This window comes from Arachis hypogaea, chromosome 19 (genome assembly GCF_003086295.3).
Source record: "Arachis hypogaea cultivar Tifrunner chromosome 19, arahy.Tifrunner.gnm2.J5K5, whole genome shotgun sequence".
Lineage (NCBI taxonomy): Eukaryota > Viridiplantae > Streptophyta > Magnoliopsida > Fabales > Fabaceae > Arachis > Arachis hypogaea.
The window spans coordinates 20,733,438-20,751,581 of NC_092054.1; the positions used below are offsets into that span (position 1 = coordinate 20,733,438).

An 18,144-nucleotide genomic window follows, 5' to 3' on the forward strand; every position below is an offset into this window, starting at 1 on the left:
AATTCAATGCCTATCTTAGGGCCTCTAGCCTAAGTATTTCCTACCACATTACATATTAGATACGGGAAACCGAAACCATACCTTAGCCAATTTCCCAAGCTCAACCGGAGCACTTCCAAACCACTTGTCCACAAGCTCTCAAGGTATCAACACCTCCAAGAACAGATTTTATCACACAAAACCCTCTTCCAAGCTTTCCAAAATCACCAATCAAGCTCCAATATTCACATATACACAACCTAAGCCACAATCATCATACCCATACACATCTCAATGCCCAAACCTCATAGAACAACAAATTACACTAGGGTTGAGAATCTTATTACACCCAAGGTCCAAAGAGACAAGATTAACCTTCTCCTTCAAGAGAGTTGGGTCCTATAACATCAAAGAACCCAAAATCTCAACATTTTTACTCATGAAACTCGAAATCAAGGGCTGGAATTCGAACAGTAAAACGTGGCTTACCTCAAGATTAATTGTATGGGTTTTGTAGAGCTCTCCGCGGTGAACGCGTGGCCGCAAACGGAGCGGCAATCGGAGCTCTAGATCAAAAGTTATGGTGGTTTGAAGATCAAGTGAGAGATAGAACTTGAGAGAGTGTTTCTTCCCTCCATGGCCTCTCTTTTTCAGCGTGTTTAGTGTGTGTGAGGAGAGAGAGTGCTGAAAACTAGGTTTTGGTTTAGTTATGTTGGGCCAAGGGCCCACTTTGGGTCCGGTTGGACCGGTTTGGCCCGTTCGGTCCAATCTTGGTCCGATTTCCATAAAATTGGTACCGAAATTCTCGTCTCAATTTCCTCTATCATATTAAGCCATAAAAATATCATTTTTGGCTTTCTAGCATAAATTCTCATATATGGGTTAATTAGCCGTTAATTAACCGGGTCTTACATTCTACCCACCTAATTGGGAATTTTGCCCACAAAATTCAAATTCAAATTCAATTACCTGAGAATAAGTGCGGATAATCCGTTCGCATCTCCGACTCAAGTTCCCAAGTGTGTTCCTCACACCGCCTCGACTCAAAGCCACTTTGACTAAGAACCTCTTTTCCACGCAACCGTTTATACTAGATATCATCAATTCTGACTGAGCCACTCGGAGCGTCAAATCTTCTTTAACTGAACCGATTTGGGTTCTAACACATGGCTAGCATCTAGGAAGTTGTACTTTCGAAGCTGCGACACGTGAAATACGTCGTGCAGGTTTGAAAGATGGGGTGTAGAGCCACGAACGCCACCGGCCCAATCCTCTCCAAGATCTGAAATGGACCAATGTATCGAGGATTCAACTTCTTTGCTTCTAATCTCTTCTAACCTACTCCTGTGGTCGGGAGTAACTTCAGGAAAACATGATCTCCTGCCTCAAATTCTAAGGCTTCCGTCCTTTGATGCGTAACTCTTTTGACGACTCTGCGCCCGTAAGCATCCTTATCCTCGATTTTCTTGACTTGTTCAGTGGTCTCAGCTATCATTTCCGGCCCCAACAAGCCTTTCTCAACAAAGACTCTCAGACGCATGATGCCGATTCATAGTGCCTCTTCGGACCTCCGACACGTCCCTATCCTCGTCCTCTCGAATTGACCATCTGTTTGAGGATGTACGCTTCTCAAGCTTATCGGTTCCAAGCTTCGAAATGCACCCCAAACTCGAAGTGAAACGGGACTCTATCAGAGATTATAGTAGCAGGTACACCAGGAGTCTCACAATCCCTTTATGTATAACCGGCTAGCTCCTCAAGGGTGTAAGTCATCCGAACGGTAAAAGTAGCGACTTCGTCATCGTCACGACACCCAGATAGCATCAAAACCAGACCTAGTCCTTGGCAATCTTGACTCAAAGTCCATTGCAATACTTTTCCACTTCCATTGCGGAACCTCTAAGGGTTGCAACATCTCGGAAGGTCTTTGATGTTCAATCTTTACCTTTGACAAGTTAAGCACTTTGAACATATTCCGCCACATCATTCTTCATACCCGGCCACCAAAACATCGCCTTTAAATCATGGTACATCTTAGTACTCCCCGGGTGAATGGAGAATCCGCTTTTGTGTGCCTCCTTTAAGATATCTTGCCTCAAAGTGCCAACATCCGGCACAATGATCCTACCCTTGAATCTCCATAACCCATCTTTTCTTCCGACACTCTCCACTGTTTTCCTTGCTCGATAGCCGGTAACACCTTCCATAACGCTTCATCATTTTCATGAGCCTTTAGGAGTTCGGACTTAAAGTCACTCGAGATTTCTAATCGGCTCAAACACAAGGTTCCAGATACTTTTCGAGCACCAATTTTTAGACTCTCGAATCCCTTGAGCAACTCTCCTCTTGAAGCATCATCCAAGACGCATATAACGACTCCGACTTAACGCATCCGCCACTATATTCGCCTTCCAGGATGGTAATTTAACTCAAAGTCATAGTCTTTCAACAATTCCATCCACCTCTTTTGCCTCATATTAAGCTCTTTCTATCAAAGAGGTATTTCAAGCTCTTGTGATCGGAGAAGACTTGGAACTTAACCCCATAGAGATAATGCCTCCACACCTTCAAGGCAAACACAACCGCAGCGAGTTCCAAATCGTGCGTAGGATAACTAACTTCGTGAGGTCTCAACTGTCGTGAGGCATACGCCACCACATTATGATGCTGCATCAGCACGCACCCTAGGCCCTTTAACGATGCATCACAGTACACCTCAAAAGGCTCGTTCGGCTCAGGTAACACTAACACAGGTGCAGTAGCCAACTTTTTCTTCAATGTCTAAAAGCTCTCCTCGCACTCAGGAGTCCAAACAAACGGAGTGTCTTTGCGAGTTAACTTTGTCAACAGCAAAGCTAATTGCGAAAAGCCTTTGATGAACCTTCGTAATAGCCAGCTAAACCAGAAAACTCCTTATCTCAGTTACTGTGGTTGGTTGCTTCCAATCCATCACAGCTTCTACCTTGGTGGATCTACGGCTATTCCCTTCTTACTCACCACGTGACCCAAAATCTTCACCTCACTCTTCCAGAACTCACACTTAGACAGTTTTGCATAGAGTTTCTTCTCCTTTAAAATCTGCAACACGGTCCGCAAGTGTTCCGCATGCTCTTCTTCAGTCTTGGAGTAAATTAGTATATCGTCAATGAAGACAACCACGAATTTATCCAGAAACGGACGGAACACTCTATTCATGTAATCCATGAATACTGCAGGAGCGTTCGTCAACCCAAAGGACATTACAGTGTACTCGTAATGACCATAACGAGTCCTGAAAGCGGTCTTAGGGATATCCTCACCCCCTCACCCTTATCTGGTGATAACCGGATCGCAAATCGATCTTAGAGAAAACCCCAGCTCCTTGTAACTGATCCATGAGATCATCAATCCTCGGCAATGGTACTTATTCTTTATGGTGACCTTGTTCAGCTGCCTGTAATCCACACAGAGTCGCATACTTCCATCTTTCTTCTTTACCAGTAACACTGGAGCACCCCACGGGGAAACACTTGGTCGGATAAAGTTCTTACCCAACAATTCCTCTAACTGAGACTTTAGCTCGGCCATCTCTAACGGTGACATCCTATAAGGAGCACTTGAGATTGGTCCCGCCCCAGGCACCAATTCAATAGCAAACTCGACCTCTCGGTTAGGTGAAAATTCCTCAATATCATCGGGAAACACTTCCGGAAACTCACACACTATCGGAATCTGATCCAACCTTTGATCATCACCCGAAACACCCGCGGTTAACAACAGGATACCCTGACATTCGGTTCCAGAACAGTTCACCATCATTGAATTCAAGTAATAATTATTCACCACAACCGGCCCTTCTGTATCCTCCGGCATAAAGTACACCGACTTGGTAGAACAATCAAGCAGGACATGGTTTTCGGATAACCAGTCCAATCCCAAGATAAGATCAAGACCGATCATCGGTAAGCAGATTAGATTATGGACAAAATCATGCTGCTTGAACCTAAACGAAACTTTCGGGCATCCTAGTCTAGTTACCATGGCTTCATGGGTAGCATTATACACTTTTAAGTCATAACCTAAGGTTACGATCTTCAACCCTAACTCATGGGCTTTCTCAAATGCAATGAATGAATGCGATGCTCCCGAATCAAATAAAGCATTTAAAGTTTGACCAGCCATTTCACAGTTACCTCGAATGAGTGTCTTGGATCCCTCTGTACCCACAGCTGAGGTGGTGAACACCCGACCAGTCTGTTGTGCTTTCCCAGCACCTTGCTTTTGCTTCTCTGGACAACTTGCGGCTTTATGCCCTGCCTTTCCACAATTGTAGCACAAACCCCATCCGGCCTTGCATGGTACTCCCGGATGGTGACTCCCACACCTAGTACAAGCTTGATCATTCTGAGGCTGCTTCCCAAACCTTTTCCCTTGGGAGTAGTTGTTGTTGGGCCTCCTAAAAGAACCTCCCCTCTTGAAAGGCGGACCTCTAGGTGCAAAGCTCTTCCCTCGGTTCTGTAAAAATGATTCTTTGTGACTTCCTTTCTCAGCGGTTGCCCTCTTCACACAGTCTTCAGCAACCCTACACTTGTTCACCAACTCAGAGAAAGTCCTAATCTCCATTGGTCCCACTGAACTGAAAATATCGCTCCGGAGTCCTCTTTCGTACTTAACACACTTCCATTCCTCATATTCCACCGGAGTCCCTTGACACATACGAGAGAATTTGAACAGCTCCTCAAACTTTTAGTATACTCAGATACGGACATAGTACCCTGCTTCAGCTGCAACAATTCAAGCTCCTTGGCCGTCCTAGCAGAAGTCGGAAAGTACTTCTTATAGAACTCCTCTTGGAAGACATTCCAGGTGATATAATCATCACCCTGCTGCAGGAGGCGTCGGATTCTTGCCACCAATGCGACGCTTCCCCAGTGAGCAAATAGGTAGCGAACTCTACACGCTGCCCTTCAGGTACCACCTGCGCTTGCAGTGCTCGTTCCATGGCTTGAAACCACGTATCGGCTTCAGTCGGGCTAGTAGTTCCCTTGAACTTCGGTGGATTAACCTTCAAAAAGTTTGCCAGTGTCATCGGACCCTGAACTCCACCTCCGTCATTACCATGGTTGTTCATCTGTTGACCAAGAGCCTCAGCAGTGGCTTACATAGCAGCAGCCATGTTCTCCAACGCAGTCATAAAGTTCACCGGGTCATTAGGATTAGTCTCCGGCGCACGAGCATTCGTATGTCCTCTCCCACGGCCTCTATCGCGTCCACGAGGCGCCATCTGGTTCCTATACACACCAAACAATCAATATTAAGTTGATCAGTCTCAATATCGGAAGTCTAGTGCTTCAAAGTCCCAAATGCATGCTCATGAACGTTTATGCCAATTATATCAAGCAGATATACTAGTAGCACATAACACACACACAGAGAATGCACAGAAGCATAGTCAGTCCATTCCTCAGGCTCTACAGGAACGAACTGCTCTGATACCATAATGTAACACCCTACCATACAAAGTCTTATGCTTAAGTCATAATTCAGAGATGGCAAGGTATTACGACCTCTAAAACAAAAATTTAGTACGTATAGTAGTATGAATAATTGATTATAACTAGGAGCCTTTGTAGAAAAAAGGGGTAAACAAAAACCGTAACTCGAACGCGCAACACTCCGATCGATAACGTAACGAACCGGGATAAGCTAACGCGAGATCATATATATAAAGAGTGTCAAAACAAGAATATCAAGACTCAAAATCCGGCTGCAAAGAGAACCGGTCCGAGCATAGCAATATATACATATGATAAAATAAGGAAACCCCAAAGGAAACCCAAAGGGACACAAATACAGAAAACCTATTCTCCAAAAATTCCCTCTAGAAGGAGTCATCACAGTTTGTATTATTTAATGGAGATAAAAGTATCTAAACAAGATATATAACCCAAAACAGAGTCCCGAGAACAAAGGATCTTCGCTAATCCAGAAGTCTCCAGCATGCCTCAACGAGAAGCCTCGCGTCCTGCATCTGAAAACCACAAAATCCGCATGGGTGAGAACCAGAGGTCCCCAGCACGGTAACAGCTTCCACATATATAATACATAATAATAGAGGAAAGCCGAAGGCAATCCTAGAGCTTCCTCCAGATAATATCAAAGCTTATAAACAAGCTAAACCGTAAGTGGCAACTGACTAAAGATTCTTCAGTCTAACTAATACTTCCCTTTCCAATTCCTTCAGACCTCCCAACCACCAGCAGGAGTATAATATAGCAAACACAGTTATATCAGACAAGAGATTTACAAATAGGAACAGATAAGGCATTTAGATAATTAGCAAGTAATATGCAGTCAAATAGGCAATCTCAAACAATTCATGTAGTATGCTTATGATGCATGCCTGTCCCTAGTGGCTGATGATATCATCTGTCGGTTATAGAGACAACCCGACAAGTCCTGGTAGCTAATCATTGGACTGTCCCTCTGCCGTGCATCCCCAACTCGAGTTATACTCATCATAAACTTGATCATAAACATGATCCATATCCATCACCCTCACTGGTGAATATTTACGGGGGCGAGCTCATCCGGGCCTTTCGCAGTGCCCGGCCACACTTACGACATAGGGTCAAAAGAGCTTCGAGTCTCAACTTGGAGCACGTGGTGGCAAGCCACTGCTACTACCCAGGAAAACCCTCATCTCCAATGGTGGAAGTGCCAAAATTCACAATTCATTCAACAGCATATATGCATTTATACTTAGCCATAAACATGGCTCCGCCGCCACACGGCATAATCCAGCCATCCGGCTCACGGTTAAATCCATAACCAGCCAATTCATTAACAATTACGGCCATTCGGCCCATGGCATAACAAGCACTTCCACCGCCATCCTCCACATCTCACATAATCATCTTTGATCCTCATGGATCATTCATTTTTCCCTTGCTTCACTCGCAAGTTACCACATTCACTAGCCCTTTTCCTCATGCTAGGCATATCATAATGATTTAAGACATAAGTGGTGAGATCGGAGGCTTAGAAGTATGAAGTTTGGCTTTTAAAACTCAAAAATCAACTTTGGGATGAAAACAGGGCCACGCGTACGCGCACTCCACGCGCACGCGTGGATGATGCTTTCTCGAAGAACGGCACATACGCGCCAAGTGCGCCTACGCGCGAGGGGTCATTCTGCTAAAAATTTTCTAAGTTAAAAGCTGCAGAATTCACAGATTCAACCCCCAATCTTCCGACGGTCATAACTCTCTCATTTTAAATCATTTTCACCCGTTCTTCGAACGGCATGGACATCCCGAATCCAATTTTATTTCTAAACAGATTTGGCACAAATCAAAGATCCGTAGTCCAAGTTATGTCCCTTCAAAGTATGCCCAAAAACCATATTTTCATTCAAAACCACAAAGTGCCATTTTCAAAACAAGCCACTTTCAACTCTTTTCAAAATCAATTAAAACATGCCAATTTCATCCCTTTTCTTTGAAATCAATCAAAGTGTACCAAATTCAACAACAAGCCATCCTCAACTCACGCATTGACATTTTACCAAAATTCTCAAAACTACCTCCAACCATTTTAACACTTCTCAATCAAAAGGCCAAAGGATAAACACAATATTATGTCATACATCCTTCTCATCCCAATTTCTAACAATATCAATTTCCAATCAACCATCATTATACATAATCATCATACTCACTAACAATATGGTACCACCCATCAATTCAACCTCAATCATTCATCAAGCATATATCACAACATGCATTTTCTCACATATCACACAATCAAGGCATCAATATTCATAATCACACATATGATCATATCATATATCTCAACCATTCCACAACATCATCAATTCAATGCCTATCTTAGGGCCTCTAGCCTAAGTATTTCCTACCACATTACATATTAGATACGGGAAACCGAAACCATACCTTAGCCAATTTCCCAAGCTCAACCGGAGCACTTCCAAACCACTTGTCCACAAGCTCTCAAGGTATCGACACCTCCAAGAACAGATTTTATCACACAAAACCCTCTTCCAAGCTTTCCAAAATCACCAATCAAGCTCCAATATTCACATATACACAACCTAAGCCACAATCATCATACCCATACACATCTCAATGCCCAAACCTCATAGAACAATAAATTACACTAGGGTTGAGAATCTTACCACACCCAAGGTCCAAAGAGACAAGATTAACCTTCTCCTTCAATAGAGTTGGGTCCTATAACATCAAAGAACCAAAAATCTCAACATTTTTACTCATGAAACTCGAAATCAAGGGCTGGAATTTCGATCAGTAAAACGTGGCTTACCTCAAGATTAATTGTATGGGTTTTGTAGAGCTCTCTGCAGTGAACGTGTGGCCGCAAACGGAGCGGCAATCGGAGCTCTAGATCAAAAGTTATGGTGGTTTGAAGATCAAGTGAGAGATAGAACTTGAGAGAGTGTTCTTCCCTCCATGGCCTCTCTTTTTCAGCGTGTATTAGTGTTGTGTGAGGAGAGAGAGTGCTGAAAACTAGGGTTTTGGTTTAGTTATGTTGGGCCAAGGGCCCACTTTGGGTCCGGTTGGACCGGTTTGACCTGTTCGGTCCAATCTTGGTCCGATTTCCATAAAATTGGTACCGAAATTCTCGTCTCAATTTCCTCTATCATATTAAGCCATAAAAATATCATTTTTGGCTTTCTAGAATAAATTCTCATATATGGGTTAATTAGCCGTTAATTAACCGGGTCTTACATTCTACCCACCTAATTGGGAATTTTGCCCACAAAATTCAAATTCAAATTCAATTACCTGAGAATAAGTGCGGATAATCCGTTCGCATCTCCGACTCAAGTTCCCAAGTGTGTTCCTCAATACCGCCTCAACTCCAAGCCACTTTGACTAATGAAACCTCTTTTCTACGCAACCGTTTGATACTAGTATCATCAATTCTGACTGGAGCCACTGGAAGCGTCAAATCTTCTCTTAACTGAACCGATTCGGGTTCTAACACATGGCTAGCATCAGGAGTGTACTTTCGAAGCTGCGACACGTGAAATACGTCGTGCAGGTTTGAAAGATGGGGTGGTAGAGCCACCCGATACGCCACCAGCCCAATCCTCTCCAAGATCTGAAATGGACCAATGTATCGAGGATTCAACTTCTTTGCTTTAATCGCTCTACCTACTCCTGTGGTCGGAGTAACTTTCAGGAAAACATGATCTCCTGCCTCAAATTCTAAGGGCTTCCGCCTTTGATCGGCGTAACTCTTTTGACGACTCTGCGCCGTAAGCATCCTATCTCGGATTTTCTTGACTTGTTCAGTGGTCTCAGCTATCATTTCCGGCCCCAACAAGCCTTTCTCTCCAGCTTCATACCAACATAGTGGAGATTGACATTTTCTCCCATACAAAGCCTCATACGGAGCCATTCCGATGCTCGCATGGTAACTATTATTGTATGCAAACTCTACTAACGGCATATACCGATCCTAACTTGCCGGTTGGTCCAAAACACAAGCTCTCAACATATCCTCTAGTGTTTGGATCGTCCTCTCGAATTGACCATCTGTTTGAGGATGGTACGCTGTACTCAAGCTTAATCGAGTTCCAAAAGCTTTCTGAAATGCACCCCAGAACCTCGAAGTGAAACGAGGATCTCTATCAGAGATTATAGTAGCAGGTACACCATGGAGTCTCACAATCTCCTTTATGTATAACCGAGCTAGCTCCTCAAGGGTGTAAGTCATCCGAACGGGTAAAAAGTGAGCTGACTTCGTCAGTCGGTCCACGATCACCCAGATAGCATCAAAACCAGTCCTAGTCCTTGGCAATCCCGACACAAAGTCCATTGCAATACTTTCCCACTTCCATTGCGGAACCTCTAAGGGTTGCAACATCCCGGAAGGTCTTTGATGTTCAATCTTTACCTTTTGACAAGTTAAGCACTTTGAAACATATTCCGCCACATCATTCTTCATACCCGGCCACCAAAACATCACCTTTAAATCATGGTACATCTTAGTACTCCCCGGGTGAATGGAGAATCCGCTTTTGTGTGCCTCCTTTAAGATATCTTGCCTCAAAGTGCCAACATCCGGCACAATGATCCTACCCTTGAATCTCCATAACCCATCTTTTTCTTCCGACACTCCACTGTTTTCCTTGCTCGATAGCCGGTAACACCTTCCATAACGCTTCATCATTTTCATGAGCCTTTAGGAGTTCGGACTTAAAGTCACTCGAGATTTCTAATCGGCTCAAACACAAGGTTCCAGATTCTTCTCGAGCACCAATTTTTAGACTCTCGAATCCCTTGAGCAACTTCTCCTCTTGAAGCATCATCCAAGACGCATATAACGACTTCCGACTTAACGCATCCGCCACTATATTCGCCTTTCCAGGATGGTAATTTAACTCAAAGTCATAGTCTTTCAACAATTTCATCCACCTCCTTTGCCTCATATTAAGCTCTTTCTGATCAAAGAGGTATTTCAAGCTCTTGTGATCGGAGAAGACTTGGAACTTAACCCCATAGAGATAATGCCTCCACACCTTCAAGGCAAACACAACCGCAGCGAGTTCCAAATCGTGCGTAGGATAACTAACTTTGTGAGGTCTCAACTGTCGTGAGGCATACGCCACCACATTATGATGCTGCATCAGCACGCACCCTAGGCCCTTTAACGATGCATCACAGTACACCTCAAAAGGCTCGTTCGGCTCAGGTAACACTAACACAGGTGCAGTGGTCAACTTTTTCTTCAATGTCTGAAAGCTCTCCTCGCACTCAGGAGTCCAAACAAACGGAGTGTCTTTGCGAGTTAACTTTGTCAACAGCAAAGCTAATTGCGAAAAGCCTTTGATGAACCTTCGGTAATAGCCAGCTAAACCCAGAAAACTCCTTATCTCAGTTACTGTGGTTGGTTGCTTCCAATCCATCACAGCTTCTACCTTGGTTGGATCTACGACTATTCCCTTCTTACTCACCACATGACCCAAAAACTTCACCTCACTCTTCCAGAACTCACACTTAGACAGTTTCGCATAGAGTTTCTTTTTCTTTAAAATCTGCAACACGGTCCGCAAGTGTTCCGCATGCTCTTCTTCAGTCTTGGAGTAAATTAGTATATCGTCAATGAAGACAACCACGAATTTATCCAGAAACGGACGGAACACTCTATTCATGTAATCCATGAATACTGCAGGAGCGTTCGTCAACCCAAAGGACATTACAGTGTACTCGTAATGACCATAACGAGTCCTGAAAGCGGTCTTAGGGATATCCTCACCCCTCACCCTTATCTGGTGATAACCGGATCGCAAATCGATCTTAGAGAAAACCCCAGCTCCTTGTAACTGATCCATGAGATCATCAATCCTCGGCAATGGGTACTTATTCTTTATGGTGACCTTGTTCAGCTGCCTGTAATCCACACAGAGTCGCATACTTCCATCTTTCTTCTTTACCAGTAACACTGGAGCACCCCACGGGGAAACACTTGGTCGGATAAAGTTCTTACCCAACAATTCCTCTAACTGAGACTTTAGCTCGGCCATCTCTAACGGTGACATCCTATAAGGAGCACTTGAGATTGGTCCCGCCCCAGGCACCAATTCAATAGCAAACTCGACCTCGCGGTTAGGTGGAAATTCCTCAATATCATCGGGAAACACTTCCGGAAACTCACACACTACCGGAATCTGATCCAACCTTTGATCATCACCCGAAACACCCGCGGTTAACAACAGGATACCCTGACATTCGGTTCCAGAACAGTTCACCATCATTGAATTCAAGTAATAATTATTCACCACAACCAGCCCTTCTGTATCCTCCGGCATAAAGTACACCGACTTGGTAGAACAATCAAGCAGGACATGGTTTTCGGATAACCAGTCCAATCCCAAGATAAGATCAAGACCGATCATCGGTAAGCAGATTAGATTATGGACAAAAGCATGCTGCTTGAACCTAAACGAAACTTTCGGGCATCCTAGTCTAGTTACCATGGCTTCATGGGTAGCATTATACACTTTTAAGTCATAACCTAAGGTTACGATCTTCAACCCTAACTCATGGGCTTTCTCAAATGCAATGAATGAATGCGATGCTCCCGAATCAAATAAAGCATTTAAAGTTTGACCAGCCATTTCACAGTTACCTCGAATGAGTGTCTCGGATCCCTCTGCACCCACAGCAGAGGTGGTGAACACCCGACCAGTCTGTTGTGCTTTCCCAGCACCTTGCTTTTGCTTCTCTGGACAACTTGCGGCTTTATGCCCCGCCTTTCCACAATTGTAGCACAAACCCCATCCGGCCTTGCATGGTACTCCCGGATGGTGACTCCCACACCTAGTACAAGCTTGATCATTCTGAGGCTGCTTCCCAAACCTTTTCCCTTGGGAGTAGTTGTTGTTGGGCCTCCTAAAAGAACCTCCCCTCTTGAAAGGCGGACCTCTAGGTGCAAAGCTCTTCCCTCGGTTCTGTAAAAATGATTCTTTGTGACTTCCTTTCTCAGCGGTTCCCCTCTTCACACACTCTTCAGCAACCCTACACTTGTTCACCAACTCGGAGAAAGTCCTAATCTCCATTGGTCCCACTGAACTGAAAATATCGCTCCAGAGTCCTCCTTCGTACTTAACACACTTCCATTCCTCATATTCCACCGGAGTCCCTTGACACATACGAGAGAATCTGAACAGCTCCTCAAACTTGTCAGTATACTCAGATACGGACATAGTACCTTGCTTCAGCTGCAACAATTCAAGCTCCTTGGCCGTCCTAGCAGAAGTCGGAAAGTACTTCTTATAGAACTCCTCTTGGAAGACATTCCAGGTGATATAATCATCACCCTGCTACAGGAGGCGTCGGATTCCTTGCCACCAATGCGACGCTTCCCCAGTGAGCAAATAGGTAGCGAACTCTACACGCTGCCCTTCAGGTACCACCTGCGCTTGCAGTGCTCGTTCCATGGCTTGAAACTAGGGGTGTTCAAAACCGATCCAGACCGAACTAAACCGTCAAACCGAACCGAAAAAACCGAGAATTAAATTAACCGAAAACCGAAAAAACCGAAAAAAACTCATTTTGCTGTTTTTTGTGCGGTTCGGTTCGGTTTTCGGTTTTTATTCTCAAAACCCTAACCGAACCGAACCGAACCGGTTCGAAAAAAAGCCCTAAAAATGCCTAACCCTACCCCCCCAGACCCCCACCCCCCAAACGAACAAAGGTTGCTGCGCGAGTGTGAGAGCGCCCCCCTCCCCCAGCCGTCCCTGACCCTAACCCCCCAAATCCCCAATCCCTAACCTGCGGCTGCGCTCTCTACTCTCTAGTCTCTATCATCAGTCGCTCTCGCTCTCGCCAATCCCAGTCGCTCTCGCTCTCTCTTCTCCAAATCCCAGTCGCTCTTGCTCTCTCTTCTGCAAATCGCCAAAGCACGACGCCGTCGCCACCCACAGCACCACGCCGAAGCCTTCCTCTTCGCGGAGACGCCACCCGGCAGCGAACTCACGTTGCAGCACCTCCCAGCGCCGCGAGAGACCCTTCCTCCCAACGCCGTCGAACCTCTTCACGGACAGAGCACCACGAAGACCCAACACCAGCACCACCCTCGCACCCAGGCGTAGCAGTCTAACAGAGCACCCACTGACCCGGCAGAGCACCCACTGACCCAGGCGTAGCAGTGTTTCTGGCCACCCAGGCACCCACAACACATCACTCCTCAATCTCCCACCCACAACACAGCAGGCACCGGTTGGCCCTCTTCCAGTGCTCTTCCTCCTTCCCATGATTTTCTCTCCTTCTATGTATCTGAAGCTAATTAGACATATTAGGTTTATAATTATGAAATAGTTAGGGTATGATTTTGTTAATTATAATTTCTGTGATTCTGAGTTGCTGGATTTGTTTAGGGTTTTGTTATTTTCTTCTTAATAACTCTGATTCTGTGCTTCTGAGTTGCTGGGTTCAAATTTGCTTGTTTTACTTAGTTCAAATTCTGTGATTCTCTGATTCTGTGATTATGTGATTCTGAATTGATTTTTGGTTTTCTGCACTTATTTTGCTTGTTTTGAAATTTTGTTAATAATACTGATGAGTTACTGTGCTTGTTTACTGATTTTGTTAATTTTAGTTGTTTGTTTTGAGTTGATTTTGTGATTTAATTTATTAATAATTCTGATTCTGTGATTTTGAGCTACTGGGTTTAATTTATTTTTGCTTGTCTTGAGTTGATTTTGTGATTTATCTGTATTCAATTTCTACTCAATCTATTTGTTCATTGTTGCTGAATGCTGGTAATCCTATTTTGTTGTGTTTCTACTTCTGTTTTTTTAATTATTTGTTCATTGTTGTTGATTCCTAGTATTTGTTGTTTCATTATCTGGTATTGGTCTTTGGCAGGATATAAGAAGAGAACTTGGAGTTTGTTTTGATGCTAGATGTGGAGCCACAATATTCAGGAGCAAGAATAGAGGGGGATGTTGTTACTTTGGATTTTGTGAAGAAAATGATGGATGATTTCAAGAATCAAAAGTGCTTACACAAATGGTACTTAAGCATAGGAGTTCATTAATAACTTTGAATTTCTTTAAGTGTTATCACTTACTAACTTTGCTTGTTTTGCCTTGGTTCTTGTATTAGTTATGCATTCCAGATTGTATTGCAAACCAGAGAAATGTTGAAAGCTTTGCCTTCTCTTGTTGATATAAATGTTCCCGATGGCAAACATTTTACTGTTTGTGGTGATGTGCAATAATTCAAAAATAGAAAGTGTGTTGAGCAAATATGGATACTTGTGTACCACATCTTTGTGCAGACAAAGAGTAGGACTCCAGAAAAGAATTTATGTACTTAGAGAATTATTAACTTGAAAAGAGAGTTAAGTTTCGTCAATGATGTGGATTGTGTATTTGTGTTGTTACAGTAATGCTATTCAATGAATTAGTTTGGTTCTGTTCTTTCTAATTTGTTCTTGCAACTTTGGTAATTTATAATAGTATTGTATTTTTTTTTGAATTGATTGAAAAAACCGAATAAACCGAACCAAACCAAACCGATTTTAATTGGTTTGGTTTGGTTCGGATGGCTTCGACAAAAAAACCGAACCAAACCGAACCGCAGTTTAATTAAACGATCGGATCGGATGACATTTCTCTTAAAAACCGAACCAAACCGCACCGCGAACACCCCTACTTGAAACCACGTATCGGCTTCAGTCGGGCTAGTAGTTCCCTTGAACTTCGGTGGATTAACCTTCAAAAAGTTCGCCAGTGTCATCGGACCCTGAACTCCACCTCCGTCATTACCATGGTTGTTCATCTGTTGACCAAGAGCCTCAGCAGTGGCTTGCATAGCAGCAGCCATGTTCTCCAACGCAGTCATAAAGTTCACCGGGTCATTAGGATTAGTCTCCGGCGCACGAGCATTCGTATGTCCTCTCCCACGGCCTCTATCGCGTCCACGAGGCGCCATCTGGTTCCTATACACACCAAACAATCAATATTAAGTTGATCAGTCTCAATATCGGAAGTCTAGTGCTTCAAAGTCCCAAATGCATGCTCATGAACGTTTATGCCAATTATATCAAGCAGATATACTAGTAGCACATAACACACACACAGAGAATGCACCGAAGCATAGTCAGTCCATTCCTCAGGCTCTACAGGAACGAACTGCTCTGATACCATAATGTAACACCCTACCATACAAAGTCTTATGCTTAAGTCATAATTCAGAGATGGCAAGGTATTACGACCTCTAAAACAAAAATTTAGTACGTATAGTAGTATGAATAATTGATTATAACTAAGAGCCTTTGTAGAAAAAAGGGGTAAACAAAAATCGTAACTCGAACGCGCAACACTCCGATCGATAACGTAACGAACCGGGATAAGCTAACGCGAGATCATATATATAAAGAGTGTCAAAAACAAGAATATCAAGACTCAAAATCCGGCTGCGAAGAGAACCGGTCCGAGCATAGCAATATATACATATGATAAAATAAGGAAACCCCAAAGGAAACCCAAAGGGACACAAATACAGAAAACCTATTCTCCAAAAATCCCCTCTAGAAGGAGTCATCACAGTTTGTATTATTTAATGGAGATAAAAGTATCTAAACAAGATATATAACCCAAAACAGAGTCCCGAGAACAAAGGATCTTCGCTAATCCAGAAGTCTCCAGCATGTCTCAACGAGAAGCCTCGCGTCCTGCAACTGAAAACCACAAAATCCGCATGGGTGAGAACCAGAGGTCCCCAGCACGGTAACAGCTTTCACATATATAATACATAATAATAGAGGAAAGCCGAAGGCAATCCTAGAGCTTCCTCCAGATAATATCAAAGCTTATAAACAAGCTAAACCGTAAGTGGCAACTGACTAAAGATTCTTCAGTCTAACTAATACTTCCCTTTCCAATTCCTTCAGACCTCCCAACCACCAGCAGGAGTATAATATAGCAAACACAGTTATATCAGACAAGAGATTTACAAATAGGAACAGATAAGGCATTTAGATAATTAGCAAGTAATATGCAGTCAAATAGGCAATCTCAAACAATTCATGTAGTATGCTTATGATGCATGCCTGTCCCTAGTGGCTGATGATATCATCTGTCGGTTATAGAGCCAACCCGACAAGTCCTGGTAGCTAATCATTGGACTGTCCCTCTGCCGTGCATCCCCAACTCGAGTTATACTCATCATAAACTTGATCATAAACATGATCCATATCCATCACCCTCACTGGTGAATATTTACGGGGGCGAGCTCATCCGGGCCTTTCACAGTGCCCGGCCACACTTACGACATAGGGTCAAAAGAGCTTCGAGTCTCAACCTGGAGCACGTGGTGGCTAGCCACTGCTACTACCCAGGGAAACCCTCATCTCCAATGGTGGAAGTGCCAACATTCACAATTCATTCAACAGCATATGTGCATTTATACTTAGCCATAAACATGGCTCCGCCGCCACACGGCATAATCCAGCCATCCGGCTCACGGTTAAATCCATAACCAGCCAATTCATTAACAATTACGGCCATTCGGCCCATAGCATAACAAGCACTTCCACCACCATCCTCCACATCTCACATAATCATCTTTGATCCTCATGGATCATTCATTTTTCCCTTGCTTCACTCGCAAGTTACCACATTCACTAGCCCTTTTCCTCATGCTAGGCATATCATAATGATTTAAGACATAAGTGGTGAGATCGGAGGCTTAGAAGTATGAAGTTTGGCTTTTAAAACTCAAAAATCAACTTTGGGATGAAAACAGGGCCACGCGTACAAGCACTCCACGCGCACGCGTGGATGATGCTTTCTCGAAGAACGGCGCAAACGCGCTAAGTGCGCCTACGCGCGAGGGGTCATTCTGCTAAAAATTTTCTAAGTTAAAAGCTGCAGAATTCACAGATTCAACCCCCAATCTTCCGACGGTCATAACTCTCTCATTTTAAACCATTTTTCACCCGTTCTTCGAACGGCATGGACATCCCGGATCCAATTTCATTTCTAAACAGATTTGGCACAAATCAAAGATCCGTAGTCCAAGTTATGTCCCGTCAAAGTATGCCCAAAAACCATATTTTCATTCAAAACCACAAAGTGCCATTTTCAAAACAAGCCACTTTCAACTCTTTTCAAAATCAATTAAAACATGCCAATTTCATCCCTTTTCTTTGAAATCAATCAAAGTGTACCAAATTCAACAACAAGCCATCCTCAACTCACGCATTGACGTTTTACCAAAATTCTCAAAACTACCTCCAACCATTTTAACACTTCTCAATCAAAAGGCCAAAGGATAAACACAATATTATGTCATACATCCTTCTCATCCCAATTTCTAACAATATCAATTTCCAATCAACCATCATTATACATAATCATCATACTCACCAACAATATGGTACCACCCATCAATTCAACCTCAATCATTCATCAAGCATATATCACAACATGCATTTTCTTACATATCACACAATCAAGGCATCAATATTCATAATCACACATATGATCATATCATATATCTCAACCATTCCACAACATCATCAATTCAATGCCTATCTTAGGGCCTCTAGCCTAAGTATTTCCTACCACATTACATATTAGATACGGAAAACCGAAACCATACCTTAGCCAATTTCCCAAGCTCAACC

At 43.5% G+C, this 18,144-nt stretch overlaps 1 long non-coding RNA gene and 1 pseudogene across 1 annotated transcript; both read left to right on the forward strand.

The window, feature by feature from the left end:
• The window catches only part of LOC112777620 (trimethyltridecatetraene synthase-like), a 93,875-nt pseudogene that overhangs the window by 42,334 nt on the left and 33,397 nt on the right, over positions 1–18,144 (forward strand).
• On the forward strand, positions 13,375–14,939 carry LOC112777621 (uncharacterized). Its single transcript, XR_003190513.3, has 3 exons — positions 13,375–13,727; positions 14,376–14,522; positions 14,616–14,939. It is a non-coding gene; the product is annotated as an uncharacterized lncRNA (long non-coding RNA).